At 42.8% G+C, this 27,608-nt stretch overlaps 1 protein-coding gene across 2 annotated transcripts in view; it reads left to right on the top strand.

The window, feature by feature from the left end:
• BLTP3B (bridge-like lipid transfer protein family member 3B) overlaps positions 1–27,608 on the top strand; it is a 112,562-nt gene that overhangs the window by 6,570 nt on the left and 78,384 nt on the right. The window contains exon 1 of one of the 2 annotated variants that reach the window (XM_055358752.2): positions 8,134–8,276. The exons of the other annotated variant lie outside the window; for it this stretch is intronic. The gene's annotated coding sequence lies outside the window, so the exon portion shown is untranslated. Of the gene's footprint in view, positions 1–8,133; positions 8,277–27,608 lie in introns of those variants that run through there. 2 annotated transcript variants of the gene reach the window in all.

Genomic DNA, 27,608 nt, shown 5'->3' with positions numbered 1-27,608 from the left:
AAAATTGTATTGCCATATGAAATTTGTTAGATTTTGCAACTGGGAAAAAAACTGATTTAAATATTGTTTTTTGGATTATAAATTTACTTAAGTAGGTTTGAGGTGTTTCTTTTTTTTTGAGACAGAGTCTCACTATGTCGCCCAGGCTGGAGTGCAATGGAGCAATCTCAGCTCACTGCAACCTCTGCCTCCTGGGTTCAAGCAATACTCCTGCCTTAGCCTCCTGAGTAGCTGGGATTACAGACACGCACCACCACACCCAGCTAATTTTTGTATTTTTAGTAGAGACAGGGTTTCACCATATTGGCCAGGCTGTTCTCGAACTCCTGACCTTGTGATCCACCCACTTTGGCCTCCCAAAGTGCTGGGATCACAGGCATGAGCCACCGTGCCTGGCTGACAGTATTCACTTTTAAATAATCTCTAATAATGTGGATTTTGACACTGTATATACTAGTTGCTTATTTAAAATAATTTAATGAGTGCCTGCCTTGTACCAAATATTGTACCATACTGCTGGGGATGTAGCAGTTAACACACTAGGCAAAGATCCCTGCCCTCGTGGAGTTTACGTTTTAATCAGAAACAGATAGTAAGTACATAAATAGGTGAAATACTGTGTAAGTACAGTATATCAGTGTGTTAAATGCTACTGAAAAAGTAACACAGGGAAAGGGGATGAGAAGTACAATAAATTGGGGATGGAGTTTGCAATTTTAAATCTGGTGATTGGGAAGGCTTAATTGACAAAGCAATATTTGAGGCCAGGTGTGGTGTCTCACCTGTAATCCCAGCACTTTGGGAGGCTGAGGCGGGCAGATCACTTCAGGCCAGGAGTTTGAGACCAGCCTGGCCAACATGGTGAAATCCTGTCTGTACTAAAAATACCCAAATTAGCCGAGCGTGGTGGTGCGCACCTGCAGAGTCTCAGCTGCTAGAGAGGCTGAGATGGGAGAATTGCTTGAGCCCAGAAGGCAGAGGTTGCAGTGAACTGTGATAGCACCACTACTTTCCAGCCTGCAGAGTGAGACCCTGTCTCAAAAAAAAAAAAAAAAAGAAAAGAAAAAAAAAAGAAAGCAATATTTGAGAAGAGACCTGAGAGAGATAGTGGGAATAAATGCAAAGGGTCCAGAACTGGGAACTTGTTTGATATTTTGAAAACATACGAAGACCACCAATATAGGTGGAGAGAGTAAAGTGAGAAGAGGAAGATGTGATCAAAGAGAAAACAAGGGCCAGATCATGTGGGACCTTGTAGTGACTTTGACTTTTACTCTGAGATTGGAAGCCACTGGAATGCCTTGAGCCAAGGATCACTCTGGCAGCCATGTGGGAATTAAATAATAGAAGCACAAGGGCAGAAACAGGAACCCAATTAAGAGATGTTAACTATTTAGGTGAGAGAGAAATTGGATTGAACGAAGGCAGATGCAGTGGAGTTGTTGAGATGGTGATAGTCAGGTTCTAGATGTATTTTGAAGGTAAAGGCAGGATTGACCGACAGGTAAGATGTGGATTGATAGAGAAGAGAGGAGAGCAGTAATGGGTGACCGTCCAGAGTTTTTGACATAAGCAACATAAGCAATGGAAAAGGTGGAATTGCTATTAACTAAATCGGAAAATTGGAGAAGACTGCAGGAGGAGCAGGCTTATGGGAGAAGATCAGGAGTTTGTTTTGGATATGGTAAGTTGGATGAAGGTTAGATTTTTTTTTTTTTATTTTTTTTTTTATTTTTTTTTTTGAGACAGAGTCTCGTTCTGTTGCCCAGGCTGGAGTGCAGTGGCACAGTCTCAGCTCACTGCAACCCCTGCCTCCTGGGTTCAAGTGATTCTCCTGCCTCAGCCTTCCGAGTGGCTGGAATTACAGGCAGCCGCCACCATGTTTGGCTAATTTTTTTTTACATTTTTTATTTTTAGTAGAGATGGGGTTTTATCATGTCGGCCAGGCTGGTCTCAAACTCCTGACCTCAAGTGATCCACCTGCCTCAGCTTCCCAAAGTGCTTGGGATTACAGGCCTGAGCCACTGCGCCCAGCCCAAATGTTAGATATTTAATTGGAGATGTCTTCTCTTTTATTTGTGATCTAATTTAGACTATACATGTTTTAGTCTGACAACAATGGAAGTATGTTTGTGGTTATCCTTTGGCTTATGCAATAAATAATTACTGGGAAGCGAATTGTGAGTTGAATTTTCAGGGGTGGATTTTTTGCTATTGTTGGTTTTTTTTTTCCTTTTAAGTACATGCACTACAGTAGTCCTCCTCCATGGGCAGCACATTTCAAGACCCCCAGTGGATGCCTGAAACTGCAGATAGTACTGAACGATATGTATATTGTGTTTTTTTCTTTATGTACATCCCTCTGGTAAAGTTTAATTTATAAATTAGTCATGGTCAGAGATTAACAAAAACTAATATGAAATAGAAAAATTGTAACAATATCTGTATATTGTAATAAAAGTTATGTGAATGTGATCTCTCTCTTTCTCAAACTATGGTACCGTACCACAGGTAACTGAGACCGTGGAAAGGGAAATCTTGGGTAAGGAAGGACTACTGTATACAGCAGGTGTCTTTCTCTTTCATATTAATTTCCAACTAAAACCGGATACTGATTCTTGTTGGGTGCTTGGTCTAGGAGATGTTGCAATATTAGCATACTAGAATCCTGGAATCAGAAGGGATTTGTTCCTATCTCAGAGAAGGAAATTATTAAAACATTGACATTTGTGACTTGTCCAAGGTCTCACAGATAGTGTTGAATGGTAAAGTCACTGATCCAGTACCCTTTTCATTGATTTTTCTGTGCTGCCTATTAAGGTGTTTCCTACTCGCCCCCACCCCACCTCAACAGTTTGCTTTTCTTTTTACCCAGTTTTCAACACTACTCTTGTTTTTTTTTTTTTTTTTTTATTTTATTTTTATTTATTTATTTATTTATTTTTTTTTATTGATCATTCTTGGGTGTTTCTCGCAGAGGGGGATTTGGCAGGGTTACAGGACAATAGTGGAGGGAAGGTCGGCAGATAAGCAAGTGAACAAAGTTCTCTGGTTTTCCTAGGCAGAGGACCCTGCGGCCTTCCGCAGTGTTTGTGTCCCTGGGTACTTGAGATTAGGGAGTGGTGATGGCTCTTAACGAGCATGCTGCCTTCAAGCATCTGTTTAACAAAGCACATCTTGCACCGCCCTTAATCCATTCAACCCTGAGTGGGTACAGCACATGTTTCAGAGAGCACAGGGTTGGGGGTAGGGTCACAGATCAACAGGATCCCAAGGCAGAAGAATTTTTTCTTAGTACAGAACAAAATGAAAAGTCTCCCGTCTACCTCTTTCCACACAGACACGGCAACCATCCAATTTCTCAATCTTTTCCCCACCTTTCCCCCCTTTCCATTCCACAAAACCGCCATTGTCATCATGACCCGTTCTCAATGAGCTGTTGGGTACACCTCCAAGACGGGGTGGTGGCCGGGCAGAGGGGCTCCTCACTTCCCAGTAGGGGCGGCCGGGCAGAGGTGCCCCTCACCTCCCGGACGGGGCGGCTGGCCGGGCAGGGGGCTGACCACCCCCACCTCCCTCCTGGACGGGGCGGCTGGCCGGGCAGAGGGGCTCCTCACTTCCCAGTAGGGGCGGCCGGGCAGAGGCGCCCCTCACCTCCCGGATGGGGCGGCTGGCCAGGCGGGGGGCCGAACCCCCACCTCCCTCCCGGACAGGGCGGCAGGCTGGGCGGTGGGCTGACCCCCCCACCTCCCTCCCGGACGGGGTGGCTGGCCAGGCGGGGGGCTCCTCACTTCCCAGTAGGGGCGGCCGGGCAGAGGCGCCCCTCATCTCCCGGACGGGGCGGCTGGCCGGGCGGGGGGCTGACCCCCCCACCTCCCTCCCGGACGGGGCGGCTGGCCGGGCGGGGGGCTGACCCCCCCCCACCTCCCTCCCGGACAGGGCGGCTGGCCGGGCGGGGGGCTGACCCCCCCACCTCCCTCCCGGACGGAGCGGCTGGCCGGGCAGAGGGGCTCCTCACTTCCCAGTAGGGGCGGCCGGGCAGAGGCGCCCCTCACCTCCCGGACGGGGCGGCTGGCCAGGCGGGGGGCTAACCCCCCACCTCCCTCCCGGACGGGGCGGCTGGCCGGGCGGGGGGCTGACCCCCCCACCTCCCTCCCGGACGGGGCGGCTGGCCGGGCGGGGGGCTCCTCACTTCCCAGTAGGGGCGGCCGGGCAGAGGTGCCCCTCACCTCCCGGACGGGGCGGCTGGCCAGGTGGGGGGCTAACCCCCACCTCCCTCCTGGACAGGGCGGCAGGCTGGGCGGTGGGCTAACCCCCCCACCTCCCTCCTGGACGGGGCGGCTGGCCGGACGGGGGGCTGACCCCCCCACCTCCCTCCCGGACGGAGCGGCTGGCCGATCAGAGGGGCTCCTCACTTCCCAGTAGGGGCGGCCGGGCAGAGGCGCCCCTCACCTCTCGGACCGGGTGGCCGGCCAGGCGGGGGTCCGAACCCCCACCTCCCTCCTGGACAGGACGGCAGGCTGGGCGGTGGGCTAACCCCCCCACCTCCCTCCCGGACGGGGCGGCTGGCCGGACGGGGCGGCTTGCCGGGCGGGGGGCTGGCCCCCCCACCTCCCTCCCGGACGGGGCGGCTGGCCGGGCGGCGGGCTGGCCCCCCCACCTCCCTCCCGGACGGGGCGGCTGGCCGGGCGGGGGGCTGACCCCCCCACCTCCCTCCCGGACGAGGTGGCTGCCGGGCGGAGATGCTCCTCACTTCCCAGACGGGGTGGCTGCCGGGCGGAGGGGCTCCTCACTTCTCGGGCGGGGCGGCTGCCGGGCGGAGGGGCTCCTCACTTCTCAGACAGGGCGGTTGCCAGGCAGAGGGTCTCCTCACTTCTCAGACGGGGCGGCCGGGCAGAGACGCTCCTCACATCCTGGACAGGGCGGCAGGGCAGAGGTGCTCCCCACATCTCAGATGATGGGCGGCCGGGCAGAGCCGCTCCTCACTTCCCAGATGTGATGGCGGCCGGGAAGAGGCGCTCCTTGTTTCCTAGATGGGATGGCGGCCGGGCAGAGAGGCTCCTCACTTTCCAGACTGGGCAGCCAGGCAGAGGGGCTCCTCACTTTCCAGACTGGGCAGCCAGGCAGAGGGGCTCCTCACATCCCGGACGATGGGCGGCCAGGCGGAGACGCTCCTCACTTCCCAGACGGGGCGGCAGCCGGGCAGAGGCTGCAATCTCGGCACTTTGGGAGGCCAAGGCAGGCGGCTGGGAGGTGGTTGTAGCGGGCGGAGATCACGCCACTGCACTCCAGCCTGGGCACCATTGAGCACTGAGTTAACCAGACTCTGTCTGCAATCCCGGCACCTCGGGAGGCCGAGGCTGGCAGATCACTCGCGGTTAGGAGCTGGAGACCAGCCCGGCCAACGCAGCGAAACCCCGTCTCCACCAAAAAAATACGAAAACCAGTCAGGCGGGGCGGCGCGCGCCTGCAATCGCAGGCACTCGGCAGGCTGAGGCAGGAGAATCAGGCAGGGAGGTTGCAGTGAGCTGAGATGGCAGCAGTACTGTCCAGCTTCGGCTGGGCATCAGAGGGAGACCGTGGAAAGAGGGGAGAGGGGAGAGGGGAGAGGGGAGAGGGGAGAGGGGAGAGGGGAGAGGGGAGAGGGGAGAGGGGAGAGGGGAGAGGGAGAGGGAGAGGGAGAGGGAGAGGGAGAGGCTACTCTTGTTTTATCATCCTGCTGTAGTATCCCTTAGGAGATTCTTTTATGACTTGAGAATCATTTGACTCTGCAGTCCTTTGAAGTTAGAGGAACATAATGTTTTGACTCGGCATTTCTTGAAAGTTGGGGGATGTCTCAGGCCATTTTGTGTTGCTATAAAAGATTATGGGGCTGGGTAATTTATTTTAAAAGAGAGGTTTTATTTGTTTATTTATTTATTTATTTTTTTGAGACAGAGTCTAATTCTGTTGCCCAGGCTGGAGTGCAGTGGTGTGATTTCGGCTCACTGCAAGCTCCGCCTCCTGGGTTCATGCCATTCTGCCTCAGCCTCCCGAGTAGCTGGGATTACAGGTGCTTGCCACCACGCCCAGCCAATATTTTTGTTTGTTTGGTTTTAGTAGAAACAGGGTTTCACCATTTTGACCAGGCTGGTCTCAAACTCCTGACCTCAGGTGATCTGCCTGCCTTGGCCTCCCAAAGTGCTGGGATTACAGGCATGAGCCACCGCTCCCAGCCCCAACTTGTTACTTTTGCTGTGCTGCAACTTTATATATAACTGAAATGCACTATAAAGAGGGGCATCCATAAAATGTAAGATTTCTCTTATTTTTAAAGAATATAGGTATTACTGAGTATGATTTTGATTATCTCTGTTGGTAGATTGTTCATTCCTACCAGTACTTAAGGAAGGTTCTGTAAAATATATAAATAAAATTAAGATATAGGAATGTCTTCTGGAAACAGTCTGGTAGATGAGTGAATAAATAGAATTCAAGATAGATAATGAATCTTATGAGAGAGTCACCAGCAAAACGCTATGCAACCTTAACAGAGAGACAGTGAAACAGAGGTGGTCTGAATGTCAGAAATGCTTGTAAAGAAATAATGAAATAAGGCCGGGTGTGGTGGGTCACACCTGTAATCCTAGCACTTTGGGAGGCCAAGGCGGGCGCATCACTTGAGGTCAGGAGTTCAAGACCAGCCTGGCCAACATGGTGAAACCCCGTTTCTGCTAAAAATACAGAACAATTAGCTGGGTGTAGTGGCTCATGCCTGTAATCCCAGATACTCAGGAGGCTGAGGCAGGAGAATCACTTGAACCAGGAAGTGGAGGCTTCAGTGAGCCGAGATCGTGCCACACTGCACTCTAGCCTGGGCGACAGAGTTAGACTCCATCCCAAGGGGAAAAAAAAAAAAAGGACATAAATGACAGCTTGAGAGTAATAAAATAGTTATTAAATCTATTTTCCTGGACTAGAGCATGTATACAAAGGAAATATTTAAGGCAAATATCCAGAGAAGTTAAGGGTAATTTTTTAGGTCCTCCAAATTTGGCTGCAATTTTAATTTCCAATATTACAGTTTTCTCCTTTTTTTCCTCCCGTCTTTTGTTGTCTTATTCCTGCAGCCAAATTGTCTGTATCTCTTCATAATAGGCCTTCTTCTCTCAGCTTTATTTTAGTAGTACATTTTCCATGGGCTGCTTTAACGAGGCTAATCATTGGCCTCCTCCATTTTAAAACTCCTTTAGGTCTTAAAGCATATCCTGTTTGTTTTATTAAAACAAATGCTTTGTTTTTTGTTAATTGTGTGGATAGTCATCTCTTTAAGGGCAGAATCGCCCTGGCAATGTTTTAGAAGCCAGGGACTTTGCTTGTCTTGTTCACCATTGTATCTTTAGCATCCGCCACAGGACTGCAGTACATAGTAGTTGTTCAAAAACATTTTTAACTGACTGGAGAAATAAATTTGTACTACTTTGGCCTCCATAGAATACATAGAACATAAATTGGTTGCTCTGAATACATTTTTGGCAGGTTTAACTAGCTGAACCATATCCAGAAAATTTAGATTAAAAGCTTTTCTCCCCCCGCATGAATACTGTAGTTTTCCAATTTATTGTTGAGTATATAGATATGGCCTATTGCTGGATATCTCTTTGGTTTGTGGATTGTTTTTTATGGCTAGCTTTATGCCTCAGTATTCTCGGTGAAATGAGAATTACAGTTAAAAGTGGGGGTTTTGTCACTTAAACCAGTTTGATAATCTGTATGTGTAGATTGCTTGCTTTGTAGATTGCTTGTCTTAATTGATTTCATTTAATGTAAATTATACAGTCCAGCTTTTGTATAACTTCTATGACATAGTATCTCATTTTTGTTAATTGACAGTTTAATATAAAATTAAAAAGATAATGTGAATGTAATTGGGGAGTAGTAGTAACAGTGACAGAGAAAATGAAGAAAATCTTAAATGGTTAATTCATCTTAGAATTTAGGCAGTTTGCCTTTAGTTAATCCAATGTGAAATGCAACTGTATTTTTTTTCCAAAAGGCACCAGAGCTAAATTTTTTTTATCATCATTCCTTTCCTCTTCCTTCCCTTAAACTTGCTCCCTTCTGTGTCCCCTGTGTACCCATTCCCTGCAGCGTTCCCTGCTGGCTGTGGTGGAGATTGGTGTGCTGTGAATTGCATAATCACCCAAATGAGTACCAGAGGAGTCTAAGAAACCCTGGCAACTGACTGCTTGCTTTCACCAGGAATAGGGACCTTTTTCTGAATTTCCTGCCCTCAGGTAATACTTCTATTCCCCATGCTTTTTTTTTTCATTCTATAAATGCAAGCACTTAATATGCCCCGCATAAAGATACTTTGAGAATATTTTCTTACTGTTTTAGTCGGATACCTATTTCATTTTCTTTACTATGTAGCTAGAGGCTCATGTAATTCCTCTCTGAGTGTCTTCTCTTTTTTTTTTTTTTTTGAGACGGAGTCTCGCCCTGTAGTCAGTGTCTTTTCTAACAGATAAGGTTTGGCAACATACTGAAAGTTATAACCATCTCTTCCTGATGTTGCAAGGGAGTTTTGTAACTTCCTGCCAGCTGTTTGGAAATAGTAGTTAGCGTTTGATATACTTTTAAATGAATGGGTAAGCCTTCTTAGTCTAATGTAATTAGTAAGGTACGAAGTCTCCTTTGATAAAGAGGCTGTTTTGAATAATTCATTCATCATTGAGGGATTTAAGAATTTATTTTGTGTATTTAGTGATAGTTATCTTTATCAAAGAGATTGAAATAAGTCTCACAAACAGCAGTGCAAATGGGATTCTTTTTTTGTTTTTTGAAGCAGTGGGGGTGGTGGGGGGAAAAGGTGTTGCTCTGTTGCCCAGGCTAGAGTGCAGTAGTGTAGTCACAGCTCATTATAACCTCAAACTCCTGGGCCCCAGTGATCCTCCTGCTTCAGCCACCAGAGTAGCTGGGACTACAGGCATGCACCCCATGCCTGGGTGAGTTTTTAAATTTTTATAGAGATGAAGTCTCACTATGTTGCCCAGGCTGGTCTCAGAGCTCCTGGGCTCAAGCAGTCCTCCCACCTAGGCCTCCCAAAGTGCTAGGATTACAGGTATGCACCAGCATGCTCTGCCAGGATTCATTTTTGAAGAATTTAAGGGTTTTACCGCATTCTCTTCCACCCTCTCCTGTCTTTTTAAAAATTTCATTATCAGGGAAAGCAATTATGTTATAAAACCAGATTCTTGGAAATGGTGCTGAATTTCTTTCAATTTAGGACTCAGTGAAAAACCTAGAAACTCATATCACTGAATACTTCTAATTCTTGGGAAATTTATCCACATAAATACTTTGAACTTCCAAAAGTCTTGTAATAAATTGTTAATTAAATGCCACGAGTAGAATTTTGCAACTTATTACATACTTACCTAAGAGTAATGGACAATTGAGAAACTTGTTGGCTATATGCTAAAGCAATTGTATAGGCCTAGTGGCCTAAATATTGTTTTACGTTCTTGCCTGCATTGATTCCATGCTTTCATTTGGGAACCTGGATCTCAAACAGAATTGCCAAGGGAAAGGTGCCAAGCTTTAACCTCAGGTAGAAACCTTTGAGATTCACTTTAGTATATTAATAGTTAAGGTCTTTTATTGTTTAAAATGGCTTTCAAGGATGGTTCTGATTTTGTGTATACCTCTAGCAAATCCTCTGAGACACTTGCTCGTGAAGTATAATCACAAGTGTAGCCCTTTGTTTTTTTCTAGATTATACCTCCGTAAAACATATCTTTTTTTTTTTTTGGCCTGGTTTATGCTTAGCTTATTCAAGGTGAAGTGTTATGATTGTATTCCAAGTTTTAACCACAGCTATCCATGTGTTTATTCAAATCACCTACCAAGATTAATTCCTTTTTCTTCTTTACCTTCCTGTTTTAATCAGTCATGATTACTTTATATTGAAATAACTATTGAACTTATCTTCTTTATCCTGAACCTAGGACATAGCAGGCTGCTTGGAATAAAGTAGATATCAGTAAGATTTGAATATCTCTCATCACCAGATTTCATTAATTATTCATTGCATCAGTTGTTGCAACTAAACACTGAGTATTTTCATCTCCTTTGGGTCTCATACTTCTGTATTCCATCCTTGGCGCTGTTAAGAGAAAGATGTTTCCAAAATGCTAATCTTAACATTTAATTTCTTGCTAAAAATCTTTTAATGGCTCCTGTTTAAGCTTTTTCTTTAATAAAAAATTTTGTTTATAACAGTAGAATTTTTGTGCCCAAAGAGATTTTAAAAGAGAACTTTACTATGTAAAGTAGACAAAAGTAGGGCTCCTCTAGTTGAATCAGTAATTGGATGGTGGGTGGTGGTGGTTCCTTTGGCATATTCTTTTTTTTTTCTCCTCTCACTTGAGTTGAACCATGAGCAGTCTTCTTAGGGGCACTGTGGGAACAACATTGATGTGTAGGTTAAAACCCATATTCCTTGGCATGGAAAACAAGAGTCCTTCATGATCTGGCTTCAGTTGGCTTCTCAAGGAATATTGTTTCTTTCCAAACTACCTGAGGCCTTATCTTACATCTGTGCGTACTGTGTGTGACCCTGTAATCTTGAACGTGCTGCTGCTGCCTCTGAAATGTCCTTCTCTCTGCCTTATTCACTTGGCAAAAACTTACTGTTAAAAATGTAGCTTGAGTGCTGCCTACTTTTATGAAGCCTTCCCAAAGTCTTCTTTACTATTTTCTTTATTTTAATAGATAGCCTTACTCTTTTGCCCAGGCCGTTCTCGAACTCCTGGGCTCAAGTGATCCTCCCACCTCAGCCTCCCAAAGTGTTGGGATTACAGGCGTGAGCCACTGCACCTGGATATCTACTTTACTATTAACAGAATTGATCATCACCCTTTTCCTTGTGATTCCATTTTATCCTGTTGCCATTTTTATTGTATGACCTATCACATAGTACCCAGCACATAGTAAGATCATAACATATTGCAATGATTTATTTACACGCTTGCTTCTAATAATAAAATGTGAAGTTCTTAAAAAACAGTAACTATTTCTTATTTGTTTAAATTTCCCAAGAGCCTAATGAGTGACTGGCAAATAGTAGGCACTCAGTTTTTGCTATGAAGTATATATGTCTAGTTGTGTCAGATCTTCTGATATTTCAATAAAATCTGGATGCCCATATTTTCTGCCCTGCCCTGCCCCCCTCACTCTGTTGCCCATGCTGGAATGCTATGACGTGATCACAGCTCACTGCAGCCTTGACCTCCCAGGCGTAAGTGATCCTTCTGCCTTACCCTCCCAAGTAGTTGAGACCACAGGTACACCACCATGCTCGGCTAATGTTTTATTTTTTCTAGAGATGGGGTCTCCCTATGTTTCCCAGACTGGTCTCAAACTCTTGCCCTCAGGTAATCCTCCTGCCTTGGGCCTCCCAAAGTGTTGAGATTGTAGTCGTTAGCCACCATACCCAGCCTGATGCCCAGATTTTTTTTTTTTTTTTTTTGAGATGGAAACCAGTCACTCTGTCACCCAGGCTGGAGTGCAGTGGCGCAATCTTGGCTCACTGTAGCCTCTGCCTCCCGGGTTCTAGCGATTCTCCTGCCTCAGCCTCCCTGAGTAGCTGGAATTACAGGCGTATGCCTCCATGTCTGGCTAATTTTTGTATTTTTAGTAGAGACGGGGTTTCACCATGTTGGCCAGGCTTATCTGGAACTCCTGACCTCGGATGATCTGCCCATGTCGGCCTCCCAGAGTGCTGGGATTACAGGCGTGAGCCACTGTGCCTGGCTTCAATGCCCAGATTTTAATGTAAGGTCTACCCATATATATATATATATATATATATATATATATATATATATGGACCTTAATAAATAAATAAATATATATATATATAAAATTTTTTTTTCTTTTTTTTTTTTTTTTTTTTTTAGGCAGGGTCTCACTCTGTCACCCAGGTGGGAGTATAGTGGTGTGATCATAACTCAATGCAACTTTTAACTCCTGGGATCAAACGATCCTTCTGCCTCAGCCTTCCAAGTGGCTCGGACTACAGGTGTGTGCCACCATGCCCAGCTAATTTTTATTTTTATTATTATTATTTTTTGAGATGGAGTCTCACTCTGTTTCCCAGGCTAGAGTGCAGTGGAGCAATCTTGGCTCACTGCAACCTCTGCCTCCTGGGTTAAAGTGATTCTCCTGTGTTAGCCTCCTTGAATAGCTGGGATTACAGGTGCGTGCCATCACGCCCAGCTAATTTTTTTGTGTTTTTAGTAGAGATGGGGTTTCACAATGTTGGTCAGGCTGGTCTCGAACTCCTGAGCTCATGATCTACCCTCCTCAGCCTCCCAGAGTGCTGGGATCACAGGCATGAGCCACCATGCCTAGCTAATTTTTATTTTTTTAAAATATTTTGTAGAGACAGGATCTCTGTGTTGCCCAGGCTGGTCTCAAACTCCTGGTGTCAAGCAGTCCTCCTTGCCTCAGCCTCCCTTAGTGCTGGGATTACAGAAGTGAGCCACTGTGCCCTGCCTAGGTCTACCCATTTTTAATGGTTTTTATTTATTTATTTGAGAGACAAGGTCTCACTGTCTCTCCCAGACTGGAGTGCATGGTGTTATCATAGTGCACACTTAAATGCAGCCTCAAACTTCTTGGCTCAAGTGATCCTCCTGTCTCAGCCTCCGAAGTAGCTAGGTCTACAGGCATGCACCACCATGCTTGGCTAATTAAAAAAAAAAAAAAAATTCTCGTAGAGATGGGGTCTTGCTATGTTTCCCAGGCTGATCTTGAACTCCTAGCTTCAAGCAGTCTTTCTGTCTTCGGCCTTCCAAAGTGTTGTGGGTACAGGCATGAGCCACAATGCCTATCCTATTTTAAAGGTTAACAACAAATTGAGATTTTTAAAAACACTGTGTGGGCCAAATAGTATCTGTGGGCAGACAGCTCACAGGCTGCCAGTTTGCATTCTTTCATTCTTTAAATGTTTATTTGGAAAAACTGGTTATATGAGATTGTTTTTTATTTCATTACACGCATAATTACAAAAATAACCAAGCCAAACAAACTCTGTGTAAATTGAGAATGCATTAAAAAAAAAAAAGGCAGTTTAAACCATTGGGAGCATACTTTGATTCTTGTTCCATTAACATTTTAGGTTTTAGTTTAAAAAATTTATGCCTTGACGTTAACTCAAACTCAAAGAGCCTGTCCGTCAGAAGTTCTGGAGGCCCAGACTTGCAACGGGTTTGGTGGGCAAGGACTGGGGTGATGGAGGGCAGTCTTGGGACTGAGCCCTCAGCATGTGGGATTTGGGATCTGATACCATCTCCAGATAGACACTGTCTGAACTGAATTAGAGGGCACACAGCTGGTGTCCACTGCTTGGTGTGTGGGGGAGAAAACTCCACACACACTGTCACAGAATTTTTCTGTGTTGATGATTATTGTTGTGTGAGCAGAGGAAAAACATGGTTAGAGAGTTTCCCTATACACTACAACACTCATTTCCTTCTAAAATACCATTTTTTAAAATTGTTTTTGGCTCTGTCTGCCCTGACTATAGTAAGCCCTACAGGGCAAAGATCTTTGTCTGTCTGTTCTCTCATACATCCCAAGCACCCAGATTGGTGTCTGCCACATAGTAGGTCCTCAGTAAATGTTTGTTGAATGTACAACACCTTTAATCTCTCAGACACTCTGCTAGGGACTGAGGACAAGATCCCTGCTCTCCTGGAGCTGATCTTCTAGTTGGGGAGAGGCAAACATGTAAGAAGGCAAGTAATTGCAAATTCTGATAGACCAGGAAGATCAAAGTGGATGAAGCGAGCAGAGCATGGGAGGGGAGGAGAGAGGAGAGAAGCTGCTCTGAAGGGGTGATGAATTAGGGTAAACCTAAGAGATGAGAAGGATGAGAGGGTGAAAAGCATGCCAGGCACAGGGAGCTGCATGTCCAACTGTTCTCAGGGGAGAAAGTTTGGCCTTCTCTAGGAACAGACGGAGAGAAGGCAAGGGATCCTAAGGGAGATGGTGCAAGGGCTTTTGGGGAGTTTGGGGTTTATCCAAAATGTAGTAGAGAAGAGGGTTCTTGAAGAGTTTTCAGCAGGGATGGGGCATGTGGGATTTGTGTAAAGCAGGGAGCAAACTATGGCTCAAGGGCCTGCTTTGGCTCACTGCCTGTTTTTGGAAACAAAGTTTTATTGGATCACAGACACACCGTTAGTTTTCTTAGGAGCTACAAAGGCAGAATTTATGAAAAAAGAAAATGTTTATGCCTGGAATATATGCTAAGTCTTACAAATTTACACTGAAAGCTCCTTGAGGGTAAGAGTTGCCATATACTGCTACAATGCCTAGTAAATGCTCAGTAAATATGGTTGCACTGAAAATTTATCAGTATGATAATGGAATGGTAACTGATCCTAAAATACCTCTTAAATTAAAATTGTACAGGTGTGATTATAGTCTGGGCTCTACTTTAGTGTGACCTTCAGCATTTGACTTAACCTCTCTAGGCTTCACATTCTCTACTATAAAATGAGGAGGTTGGATTAAATTATTTGATATTCTTTGTAGTATGAGGACTGCCTATGGCTCTGCTTTTTTAAGCTTAAAATTGCTTCTAATATCTTCATTGGATGGCAGATGCAATGGGGTGGTTTTCAAAAGGCCATGGTTCTAATACCTTATATATTTTTATTCCGTTGTATTTTATTAATAGTTAACAAGTTCATTTATTTTATTTTATTATTTGAGATGGAGTCTCACTGTGTTGCTCAGGCTGGTCTGGAACTCCTGGGCTCAAGTAATCCCACCTTAGCCTCCTGAGTATCTGGGATTACAAGCAGGCACCACCATGCCTGGCTAAATTCATTATTTTTTAAGATATTTATATATATACATATATGTGTATATATATATATATAGTATGTATATATCTTATTTGAACAGCTTTATTAAAATATAACTGATTTATAGGCAATACACTGCACATATTTAAGGTGTACAATTTGATGACTTTTTTTTTTTGAGACGGACTTGCACTCTTGTTGCCCAGGCTGGAGTGCAGTTGCACGATCTCAGCACACCGCAGCCTCCGCCTCCTGGGTTCAAGCAATTCTCCTGCCTCAGCTTCCCGAGTAGCTGGGCTTACAGGGGGGCGCCACCATGCCCGGCTAATTTTGTACTTTTAGTAGAGACAGGGTTTCACCATGTTGGTCAGACTGGTCTCGAACTCCCGACCTCAGGTGATCCGCCCTCCTCGGCCTCCCAAAGTGTTGGGATTACAAGCTTGAGCCACCATGCCTGGCCTGATGAAATTTTAACATATATGTAATCATAATACCATTAGCATAATTAAGAAAATGAATATTCACCACCCTCAAAAGTTTCCTCATGCTCCTTTGTAATCCTCTCTCTCCTTCTGCCTCATTCCTGGGCAACCACTGATCTACTTTATATCACTTAGGTTAGTTTGCATTTTCTGTTGTTTTTTTTTTTTTTTTCCATGAGATGGAGTTTCACTCTTGTTGCCCAGGCTGGAGTGCAGTGGCACTATCTCAGCTCACTGCAAACTCCACCTCCCAGGTTCAAGCAATTCTCCTGCCTCACCCTCCCGAGTAGCTGGGATTACAGGCATGCTCTACCACACCCCACTAAAAATTTTGTATTTTTAGTAGAGGCAGGGTTTCTCCATGTTGGTCAGGCTGGTCTCAAACTCCTGAACTCAGGTGATCTGCCCACCTCGACCTCCCAAAGTGCTGGGATTACAGGCGTGTGCCACTGTGCCTGGCCTAGTTTGCGTTTTCTAGATTTTTATATAAATATGCAGTTTTTCCTGGCTTCTTTCACTCAGCATAATTATCTTGCAATTAATCTATTTTGTCGTATGCGTACATTCTTATTGCTGAGTATTCTATTGTGGATATGCCACAATTTATCCATTTGCCTTTTGATAGATATTTGGGTTGTGTCCGTTTGTCAGCTATTAGAAATAAAGCTATTATGAACATTCGTGTATAAATCTTCGTGAGGACATAGGCCTTTCTCTCTCTCTCTCTCTCTCTCTCTCTCTCTCTTTTACATAATTGTATGTGCTATGTTTTCATATGAAGGTCCTAAGCTTTTCATTCCTTTTGAGTAAATTCTTAGTAGTAGAATGGTTAGGTATATGCTAGGTATATGCATCACTTTAAAAACAAATTCCAAACAGCTTTCCAAAGTGGTTTCAACTCGTTCATTTTACATTCTCACAAATACGTATATGAGAGTTCCAGTTGCTCCATATCTTCACCAATACTCAGTATAGTTAGCCTTTTTAATTTTAGCTATTTTAGTGGATAAGTAGTGGTATCTTACTGTGGTTTTTAATTTGCAGTTTTCTAATGACTAATGTTGGGCATCTTTTCAAGTGCCTATCTGCCATCTGTGTCTTCTTTGGTTCCAAGGTCCCTTTAAATCTTTTGCCTATTTTATTTTTTATTTTTATTTTTTTCTTTTTTGAGATAGAATCTTGCTCTGTCGCCCAGGTTGGAGTGCAGTGGTGCAACCTTGGCTCACTGAAACCTCCACCTCCTAGGTTCATGCAATTCTGCCTCAGCCTCCTGAGTAGCTGGGATTACAGGTGCCTGTCTCACGCTCAGCTAATTTTTGTATTTTTAGTAGGAATGAAGTTTTGCCATTTTGGCCATGCTGGTCTCAAACTCCTTATCTCAGGTGATCCGCCCGCCTAGGCCTCCCAAAGTGCTGGGATTACAGGTGTGAGGCACCATGCCCAGGCCTTTTGCCTATTAGTGAATTGTCTTATTTTCAAGTTGTAAGAATTTTAAAAAAATTGTAGGTACAAGTCTTTTTTCAAATATATGCTTTGGAAATATTTTCTCCCAGTCTATGGTTGCCCTGTAGTTACAGTGTCTTTCGAAGGGCAGAGGTTTTAATTTTGATGCACTAACTTATTTTTTTCTCCTATGATTTGTGCATTTTTTGTTGCGTTAAATCTACCAAACTCAAGGTTACTAATATTTTCTTCTATATTTTCTTCAGGAGTTTTTAAGTTGTAGTTTTTAGATTTAGGTCTGTGATAATTTAGAGTTAATTTTTGTTTATGGGGTGAGGTAAAGGTCAAGGATTTTTTTGTTTTTTTTGCATATGGCTATAACATCATTCTGGTACCACTTCTTAAAAATATTATTTTCATTGACTTGTTTTTGCACCTTTGTTGGAAATTAGCTAACCATAAATTTGGGTCTTCTTCTGGGCTCTGTATTTTGTTGCATTTATTATTTATTTACACCCACTATTATCAGACTGCCTTGATTACTGTAGCTTTTAGATAAGTCTTGAAATTGGCAGTATAACGTTTCCAACTTTGTTCATCTTTTTCAGAGTTATTTTGGATATTCTAGGTCTTCTACATTTTCATGAAAATTTTAGAATCAGTATGTCATTTCTCTCAAAAAAGAAGCCTGCTTGGGTTTTGCTTAGGGTTGCCTTGAATCTGTAAGTCTTTGAGAGAATTGATGACATTTTAACAGTATTGAGTTTAATCCACTAATACATTTTATTTCTTCATTTATTTAGATCTTCTTCAATTTCTTGCAACAGTATTTTGTAGTTTTCAGTTTCTAGGTCTTGCACACCTTTTGACAAATTTATCCCTAAAAATTTCATATTTCTTATGCTAATGTTAATGGTACTTTAAAATATTCAGTTTCTGATTGTTGCTACATATAGAAACATAATTGATTTATTTATTTTTTTATTTCATTTTTGAGACAGAGTCTGGCTCTGTCGCCCAGGCTGGAGTGCAGTGGCGCGATCTCGGCTCACTGCAACCTCCGCCTCCTGAGTTCAAGCAATTCTCCTGCCTCAGCCTCCCGAGTAGCTGGGACTACAGGTGCATGCCACTAAGCCCAGCTAATTTTTGTATTTTTAGTAAAGACAGAGTTTTACCATGTTGGCCAGGCTGGTCTTTGAACTCCTGATGTTGTGATCTGCTCGCCTTGGCCTCCCACAGTGCTGGAGTTACAGGCATGAACCACAACACCCAGCTGATTTCTTTATTATAATTTTTATTGAGTGAAATTTACATACAATAAAATGAATAAACTTTCCATAATCAGCTCTTATTTTTTAAAAATAAGCTTTTAATCTTAGAATAGTTATGGATTTATAGAAAGGTTGTGAAGATAATGCAGAATTCTCATACCCAACATTTAGTCTCTCTTACTATTAGCATTTTACATTCGTATGGTTCATCACAATTAACTAATGTTGATAATTATTATAGGCCATACTCTGTTCAGATTTCCTTAGTATTTCTTTTACCCAATGTCCTTTTTCTATTCCATGGTCCCATTCCAAATATATTACATTTAGTCATCATGTCTTTTTAGGCTCCTCTTGGTTGTGCCCATTTCTCACACGTTCCTTGTTTTTGAAAACCTTGAGAGTTTTTTGTTTTGTTTTGAGATGCTCTCACTCACTCTCCCAGACTGGAGTGCAGTAGTGTGATTATGACTCACTGCAGCCTCAACCTCCTGGGCTTAAGCAGTCCTCCTGCCTCAGCCTCCTGAGTAGCTAGAACTACAGGCATGCCCCACTACGCCTGGCTAATATTTTATTTTTTTGGAGAGGCATAAGCCACCGTGCCCAGCCAACCTTGAAAGTTTTGAGACCTGGCCACGTGTTTTGTACAGTGTCCTTCAATTGGGGTTTGTCTGCTGTTTTCCTTTAAAAAAAAATACAAAAAATTATATGAAATTACTCATTTTTTTTTCTGGGACCAAGAGAAATGCAAATTTCAACTGTGTCAAGATATCTTTGGTTGCTCTATAAAATCGATATACATACAGTCCAGGATTGATAAGAGTAGTATAAAAAAGGCATTCTTTGTATCTCCTCCATGATAAATCTGTGATTTTAAATCTGATGCATATAAATGAGTCCGCCAGATAACTTCCTAAAATGGAGATTTCTAGGCCCTGCTCCATATCAAGAGCACCAGAATCTCTGGGAATGGGCTTGAAATGGGGTAGTTTTAAAAAGCACCCCAAAGGCCAGGTGCGGTGGCTCACGCCTGTAATCCCAGCACTTTGGGAGGCCACAGCAGGAGGATTGCTTGAGCCCAGGAGTTTGAGACCAGCCTGGGCAACACGGCGAGACCCCATCTCTACAAAAAAATTAAAAATGAGCTGGACCTGGTGGTGCTGGGCATGTTGAGGAGGTCAAGGTGGAGGCAGGGGAGGATCTTAGGAGGTCGAGGCAGGGGAGGATCACTTGAGCCCAGGAGTTCAAGGCTGCAGTGAGCTGTGATCACACCACTGCCCTCCAGCCTGGGCGACAGAACGAGACTGCCTCAAAATAAATAAATAAAAAGTTCTGCAGGTAATTCTGAAGTCACTAGTGTATGTCTACCCTTTTTCTTAGGATTAGATTGGCATTAGGGGTTTTTGGCAAGGAGACCACAGAGGTTAGTTAAGAGCTGTTTTTATTATGTCAAATCAGGGGTACATATTATCAACATGTCTTATTGCCGATGTTGACGTTGATAACGTGGCTGATGTAGCATTTGCCAAGTTCTCCACTGTAAAGTTATTCTTTTCCCCATTTTCATACTGAACATTTTGGAAGGAAGTACTATGTGCAGCCCTCACTAAAAGAATGAGGAGTTATGCTCCACCTCCCTGAGACTAGAATATCTATGTAAATTTTTTGGAACTTTTCTGCCAGGAAGATTTCTCTATTTTCTCCAAGTTATTTATTTATTTAATCATATGTTTATATTAGTGTAGACTTCTGTATTTTTGTTTTATAGTTTGTGTTATTATCCAGTACTGTTTTATTTATTTTGTTGCTCAGATTCTTTCAGCTTTGGCTATTGGTAATTCTTTCTTATGGCTCCTCTGTCCCTTCAACTGATTTATTTTTATATTGGCCTTATATCCTACAACATTGCTACACTCATTTTTTAGTTCTGGCAATGTCTTTAATAATTCTGTATGATTTTCTACACAGATGATCATGTCGTCTGGGAAAAAATAATTTTACTACTTTTCAAAACCAGATGCGTTTTATATATTTTTCTTACCTTATTATGTTGGCTAGAACCTTCAATACATTGTTGGAAAAAAGTGATGAGAGCAAACACCCTTGCCTTGTCCCTGTCTTAGGGGAAAAGTAATTTTAGTCTTTTCTCATTACATGTAATTTTAGCTGTAAAATTTTTGTAGATGTTTTTTAGCGTTTTGGGGAAGTTCTCTTCTGTTCCTGTCTTGTTGAGAGTTATTTTTTCATGAATGGGTGTTGACTTTTGTAAAATGCTTTTTTGGGCTCTATTGAGAACATGATGTAATTTTACCTTTTTTTTTCTTTTCTTTTTTTTTTTTTTTTTTTGAGACAGGATCTTGCTCTGTTGCCCAGGCTGGAGTGTGGTGGTATGATCTAGGCACCAACTCCACCTCCTGGGCTCAAATAGTCCTCTCACCTCAGCCTTCTGAGTAACTTGGACTACGGGCCCCTGCCACTATGCTTAGCTAACTTTTAATTTTTTGTACAGATGAGGTCTCACTACTTCTGGGCTCAAGCCATCCTCCCACGTCAGCTTCCCAAAGTGTCAGGATTACAGGCGTGAGCCACTGTGTCTGGCTAGATTTTACTTTTTTTTTTTTTTTTTTGAGACAGTCTCATTCTGTCACCCGGCCTGGAGTACATTGGCACCATCTCGGCTCACTGCAACCTCTGCCTCCTGGGTTCAAGCGATTCTCCTGTTTCAGCCTCCCGAGTAGCTGGGATTGCAGGTGTGCACCACCACACCCAGCTAATTTTTTCTGTATTTTTAGTAGAGATGGGATTTCATCATGTTGGCCAGGCTGGTCTTGAACTCCTGACCTTAGGTGATCCGCCCACCTTAAAGTGCTGGGATCACAGGCGTGAGCCACCTCTCCTGGCCTAGATTTTACTTTTAATGTGAATTGCATTAGTTGGTTTTTGGTTTTAAACCAGCCCTCATTTCTAGAATAAACACTTGGTCAAGATGTATTATACTTGTGTGTTTTTTTTTGTTTTTTTTTCCCAGACAGGATCTCACTCTGTCACCAAGGCTGGAGTACAGTGGCACGATCACAGCTCTGCAGCCTCAATCTCCCGGGCTTGAGGGATCTTCCTACCTCAGTCTCCCAGGTAGCTACAGGCGTATGCCACCGTGCCTAGCTAATTTAAAAATTTTTTGTAGAGACAAGGTCTCACTATGTTGCCCAGGCTTGCCTGAAACTCCTGAGCTAAAGTGATCCACCTGGCTTTGGCCTCCCGAATTGCTGGGATTCCAAGTGTGAGCCACGACGCCCGGCCTATACTTACTTATTGTTTTAAACTTTAGTTCATACCTTGGCTTGTGAAATCATTTTAGTTATGATCACTATTTTATTTTTTGAGACAGAGTTTCACCCTGTTGCCTAGGCTGGAGTGTGGTGGTGTGATCTCAGCTCACTGCAACCTCGCTTTCCAAGCTCAAATGATTCTTCTGCCTCAGCCTCCCAAGTAGCTGGGATTACAGGCGCCTGCCACTACATCTGGCTAATGTTTGGTATTTTTAGTGGAGACGGGGTTTCGCTGTGTTGGACAGGCTGGTCTGGAACTGCTGACCTCAGGTGATCCACTCACCTTGGCCTTCCAAAGTGCTGAGATTACAGGCGTGAGCTACTGCGCCTGGCCGATCACTATTTTAAAAGACTGAAATAGAACATATCAGACGATTAAAATACTGCTTCATGAAATTTTGCACCTTTTTTTTGTATACTTACTAAATTGTTATGTATAGTGTATTTCTTGCCTTAGGTTATGTCAAAAAATTTGAAAATCCCTTAACTAATTCACATTGTGAGCCTGGAGATAATCAAGTACCTCAAATAATGAAGTGTTGTATTAAAAGAGGTACACCTGGAGTGACAGAAGTGTAGGTGATTAAAAGAGAAAATGAGGAAATAGGAGTTTCTATAGAAAAGCCTTGATCTGTTTCTTAGTTTTGATTGAAGGGATCTTTATGGTTGCATGATGAGGTTCATGGGCTGTGAAAGGATTTAATTAGTTACAGATAATAACTTAGTGATCCAAGCCAAAGTACTTGGCAGTCTGTCAGATTTGGGGAAGTTTTTCTGAAAACATCTTCTCTTGTATGACTTTAAAATGTGGCTTTAAGGTATTTTCCCATCTGAAAGTATTGTTTTGAATAAAATCAAACAGAAGCTGTTAAATTCATTTGCTTGCATAAAGATACTGGTTCTTATAAAAACTCTTCATATGATAATGAGAATTTCATCCTTGTAGGGACACACAATCTTGGGATACTAGCTAGTGATGTCAATTACTGGTTCATATTAAAGATTTGAATTGGGTCCAGTTGAGAAGAATGGAAAATGATGGAGAATAGTCTTTTCAGTACCTTTCAGTTCTAAACGTTGTGGCTATGTGTTTCTCAGTCACTCTCTATCATTAATTTATAAGTTTGATCCCAAAGTAGTCTATTTGTTTCAAATTTCTGGAGGAAAGAATATGATCGAATAGCCTAGATGCCATGTCAACCTGTAGATCAATCACTATAACCAAGGAATTATGTTAAAAAATATCTTAGATGTGCATCTTTCCCCTGTATATACAGTTTTTCCCAGAGAAGAATGAATCACTGTTAGCTGGGTAGCCACTCCAAGAGGTATTTATTAATAACAAGATAAATAATTATAACCATTAAATATTGAATTACAGTGCTGAAATAATTTACTTTCTAGGTGACTAAAATTAATAATTTTCTTTAAGGCAGTGGTTCTTAGCATATTCTGTGTCCAAAAACCCCCTTTGAAAGTCTGATAAAATATTGTAGACTCCTTGAAGCCCATCTAATACCTGCAGATCAAGAGTGCCTACTTTTTAAGTTTATTAATTAAACAATCTAACATGCATTGTTAAATTCCCTGTAACATCTAGTTTTTCATGTTATACCATGAAATCTTGTATAATGGGAATTGTTTTTTTCTTTTTTTTTTTTTCTGAGACAGGGTGTCTCTATGTTGCCCAGACTAGTGTCAAACTCTTGGCCTCAAGTTATCTTCCTACCTTGGCCTCCCAAAGTGCTGGGATTAGAGGCCTGAGCCAACCTGTCTGGCCTGTATCTTAGTCTTAATAATAGTGAACACTTACTGAGTTATTACTCATATTCGGGATCATAACTAGCATTTTACATGTTCTGAGTTAATCCTTAAAACAACTCTGTGAGGCAGGTACTATTATCCCCATGTTACAGATGAGGAATGTGAGATATAGGTTAAATAGTAAGCAGTAGATAGCATTTTACCTCTTGTTGAGATGAGATTTTTTTTTTTACACAGAGTCTTACTCTGTCTCCCAGGCTGGAGTGCAGTGGGGCAATCTCAGCTCACTGCAACCTCTGCCTCCTGGGTTCAAGCGATTCTCCTGTCTCAGCCTCCAGAGTAGCTGGGATCCACACCCAGCTAATTTTTCTGTATTTTTAGTAGGGATGAGGTTTCGCCACGTTGGCCAGGCTGGTCTCGAACTCCTGACCTCAGGTGATCCAGCCACCTCGGCCTCCCAAAGTGCTGGTATTACAGGCATGAGCCACCGCACCCGGCCGAGATGAGATTCTTTTTGTGTGTGTGACAGGGTCTTACTCTGTCATCCAGGCTGGAGTGCAGTGGTGCTATCATGGTTCACTGCAACCTCGACCTCCTGGGCTCAGGTGATCCCCCCACCTTAGCCTCATGGGTAGCTGGGACTACAGATGCATGCTACCATGCCTGGCTAAGTTTTGTATTTTTTGTAGAGATGGGGTTTTGTCATGTTACCCAGGCTAGTCTTGAACTCCTGGGCTCAAGCAATCCACTTGCCTCAGCCTCCCAGAGTGCTGGGATTACAGGCATGAGCTCCTGTGCCTAGCAAGCTGAGATTCTTTTTTTTTTTTTTTTTTTTGAGATGGAGTCTTGCTCTGTCACCAGGCTGGAGTGCAGTGGTGCAATCTCGGCTCACTGCCACCTCCGCCTCCCGGGTTCAGGCAATTCTCCTGCCTCAGCCTCCTGAGATTCTTGGCTTTTTGTACATTTATTCTCTGTTCCCTTAACCAAATTATAAATCTTTGATTATATGGACCTTTTTGTTTTGTTTTGTTTTGCCCTTAAATGTTTACTTAGTGCAGTGCACATAATTTAGACCCTAATAATGGTGTATTGATTGTAAAATGTATAATCTAAATCAAGTCTACTTTTTTCATTTGCTTGGAAATTTTATTGCTGTTGTTAGCTATTATTTTTGTTTTTTTGTTTTGTCTTTGAGACAAAGGCTCTGTCACCCAGGCTGGAGTGCAGTGGCACAATTATGGATCACTGCAGCCTTGACATCCCAGGCTCAAGCGATCCTCCCAGCTCAGTCCCCTCAGTAACTGGGACTACAGGAGTGTTCCACTATGCCTGGCTAATTCTTTTTTAAATTTTTTGTAGACATAGGGTCTCACTAACATAGTCACTCACTAATGTATAGACCAGCCCAGGCTGGTCTCAAACTCTTGGGCTCAAGTGATCTTCTCGCCTTGGCCTCTCAAACTGCTGAGGTTTCAAGCATGAGCCACTGCTCCTGGCTAAATTACATATATTTTAATCCTCCTCATTTTTCACTTTTGCTCTTGCCAGGCCAGTCTTTTTTGGTTTCTCTTGAACTTTTGTCTTTATAAAAGTGGTACATGCTCGTTATAGAATACTTATACAGAGAAGTATAAATAAGGAGAAGTAAATCTAGGCTGGGTGTGGTGGTTCACACCTGTAATCCCAGCACTTTGGGAGGCTGAGGCAGGAGGATTGCTTGACCCCAGGGATTCAATATCAGCCTGAGCAACATAGTGAGTCCCTGTCTTTAAAAAATAACTAGCTGGGGCTGGGCACGGTGGCTCATGCCTGTAATCCCAGCCAGCACTTTGGGAGGCCGAGGTGGATGGATCACAAGGTCGGGAGTTAGAGACCAGCCTGAGCAACATGGTGAAACCCCGTCTCTACTAAAAATACAAAAATTAGCTGTGCGTGGTGGTGCGTGCCTGTCATCCCAGCTTCTCAGGAGGTTGAGGCAGGAAAATCACTTGAACCCAGAAGGCAGAGGTTGCAATGAGCTGAGATTGTGCCACTGCACTCCATCCTGGGTGACAGAGCAAGACTGTCTCAAAAAAAAAAAAAAAAAAACAAACAAACACAAAAAACAAAAAACTAGCTGAGCATGGTGGCATGTGCCCATGGTCCCAGCTGCTTTGAAGGTGGAGGTTGCAGTGAGCCAAAATCAAACCACTGCACTCTAGCCTGGGCAACAGGGTGAGACCCTGTCTCAAAGTAAATTAAATAAATAAACTAATTAGCTGGGTGTGGTGGTCCCAGCTACTTGGAAAGCTGAGATGGGAGTATCACCTGAGTCCAGGAGGTCATGGTTGCAATGAGCCATGATCACACCACTGCACTCCACCCTGGACAACAGAGCGAGACCCTGTCTCAAAAAAGCAAAAAAAAAAAAAAAAAAAAAAAAAAATCTAAAACCCCACCAGCCATAGGTAGTCATGGGATTTTATGATGCATTTTTTACATACTTGAAATTATAGCACATAATTTTGTGACTTGAATTTTCATCAAACATTATAATATAAACATTTCTTTATAAGACTGGCAACATATATTACTTGATATGTATGTATTAATAATATAGTGTATTATAATTAGATGGGGTATCCCTCTTGGGACGTTTAGATTGTTTTCACTCTTTTTTTTCTTGTAGATGTCCTTGAAATGAACATTCTTGTACATACCCAATCAAGGTGTTTCCTGATTTCTTCACTAACCATGCTTCACCTCCATCCCCATATTCCTACATGCCCAAGACTAAGGATATGTAGTCAAATGTTAGAATATATAGTCAAATATTCTGTTTGAGTTACTCAGATTAGTCTGTTGTCCATCCTTCCTTCCCTATAAATATTACAGGTAACAGTATTTCTGATATTTTTTGAATTCCACTTTATATCATCTCCCTCCTGTCTTAGAACCTTTATGCATTTTATTCCTCTGCTTGGAATACTTTCTTTCCCTACCCCCTTTTCCTCCTTGCCTAGTTAACTTCTCTTCCTTTAGATACCAGCTCAAAAGTCCCTGTTTCAGAGAAACTCTGGATTAGAACTCCTGCTATATTCTCTCTTAGTTGTGCCATTTGATCTGTCTCACCAACTAAACTGAAAACTCCACAAGGGCAGGGACCTCAAGTGTACTGCTTCCCAGTATGTGTCTGCATAATGAATTCTCAATAAATACTTATTGAGTGTTGTCTTCTGGCTCTAATATTCTGCCTCAGGGAAGTGGCAGGGTTTTTGTTTGTTTGTTATCTATGGTTAGGAATGGCATTCTATGAGAAAGCGTCGTGGTATTGAATCAAGCATGATCAGAAGCAAGTGTAATACAGCTCAGCATCATTGGTCAAATACATGTGTTAAATGATTGTTGTATTTCTCAGTTGACATCCTGTGAGAAGATATGAATTCAGATAGAATCTGGCTCAAGAAATTCTGGTTTGGAGTCAGTGGAGAAACATGAGTTTATTGATTGGTATTCTTGTTGACAAGTAGAGCATGTGAGTAACCCAGTATATAATGTTGCTTTATTTAATTTCCAAAAAAAGTAAAGACTAACTCTTGTTAGCCAGTATAGTTTTTTTCAGTAATTTCACTTTTGAAAAAGTATTTGTTGGGCATAGTTAGTAATTTTTTATTTTTTAGGGTTGTTTGGAAGATAATGTATATGAATGTATTTCAAAGTAGATGTGTAATGTATTTTCATTGTTAGTTGTGATATTAGGCAAGTAAGTTCAAGTTTCTCCTTAGGTTTACTTATTCAAAAATTGGGTTAAAATTAGTATAGACCCTAATAGGTTATCATGGGAACTAAATGAAATAGTCACGCATGTATGCCAAGAGCTTGGAACACAGTAAACCCTTGGAAAATGCTGTTATGTTAATTATTTCCAATCTTTTTTTGTTTTTTTTTTTTCTCCCTGAGACAGGGTCTCGCTGTGTCACCCAGGCTGGAGTGCAGTGGCACAATCTCAGCTCACTGCATTCTCCACCTCCTGGACTGAAGCAAAACTCCCACCTCAGCCTCCCGAATAGCTGGGACTACAGGCATGTGCCAACACGCCCAGCTAATATTTTTGTATTTTTAGTAGAGACCAGGTTTCACCATGTTGGCCAGGCTGGTCTTGAACTCCTGCCCTCAAGTGATCCGCCCTCCTCAGACTCCTAAAATGCTGGGATTATAGGTGTGAGCCACGCACCTGGCTGCCTTTACCATTTCTTTGTGTTACAGACATTCCAGTTACACAATTACTTTAAAACGTACAATAAATTATTGTTGACTGTAGTCACTTTGTTGTGCTGTTGAATACTATATCTGTCTTAGTCCGTTTTCATACTGCTATGAAGACATACCTGAGATGGAGTAATTTATGAAGAAAGAAGTTTAATTGGCTTACACTTCTGCATGGCTGGGGAGGCCTCAGGAAACTCACAATCATGGTGGAAG

The sequence above is a fragment of the Gorilla gorilla genome, chromosome 10 (genome assembly GCF_029281585.2).
Source record: "Gorilla gorilla gorilla isolate KB3781 chromosome 10, NHGRI_mGorGor1-v2.1_pri, whole genome shotgun sequence".
NCBI classification, from domain to species: domain Eukaryota; kingdom Metazoa; phylum Chordata; class Mammalia; order Primates; family Hominidae; genus Gorilla; species Gorilla gorilla.
This window is presented reverse-complemented; position numbering and strand designations above follow the sequence as displayed.